This window comes from Grammomys surdaster, unplaced genomic scaffold (genome assembly GCF_004785775.1).
Source record: "Grammomys surdaster isolate TR1022 unplaced genomic scaffold, NIH_TR_1.0 126271, whole genome shotgun sequence".
In the NCBI taxonomy this organism is placed as follows: Eukaryota; Metazoa; Chordata; class Mammalia; order Rodentia; family Muridae; genus Grammomys; species Grammomys surdaster.
The window spans coordinates 8,977,591-8,978,359 of NW_021621071.1; positions in this window are offsets into that span (position 1 = coordinate 8,977,591).

Here is a 769-nt window from a genome sequence, read left to right on the forward strand (position 1 = left end):
CACCACCTACCCACTCCCATCAATTGCAGATTTCCATTCATTCTCATGGCCACCCAGCTGTCTCTCCTGTCTCTCCCTACACCTGGTGCTGACCCCCTCCATTTCCCTCCCCATCCCTTCTCCCCCAGCCCATTCCCTTCCTCCATCTGCCTCCTATGATTATTTTATTTCCCCTTCTAAGTGATATTCAAGCATCTTCCCTTGGGCCTTCCTTCTCTGGGTCTGTGGAATGTAGTATGGTACCTGTAATTTAAGGCTAATATCTACTTAGAAGTGAGTACAAGCAGGGCAGTGGTGGCGCACGCCTTTAATCCCAGCACTTGGGAGGCAGAGGCAGGTGGATTTCTGAGTTTGAGGCCAGCCTGGTCTACAGAGTGAGTTTCAGGACAGCCAGGGGTATAAAGAGAAACCTTGTCTCGAAAAAAAAAAAAATAAGTGAGTATATACCATGCATGTGTCTGTTTGGGCCTGGGTTACCTCTCTCAGGATGATATTCTCAAGATCCATCTATTTGCTTGCAAAATCCATGATATCTTTGTTTTTAATGGCTGAATAGTATTCCATTATAAAGATGTACCATATTTTATCCATTCTTCAGTTGAGGGACATCTAGGTTGTTTCCAGTTTCTGGCTATTATGAAAAAAGCTGCTATGAGCATAGTTGAGCAAGCGTCTTTGTGGTATATTGGGACATCTTTTGAGTATATGCCAAGGAGTGGTATTGTAGAGGGAAAAGTTATGGATACTGGGTATATAGAATCCTTTTTAG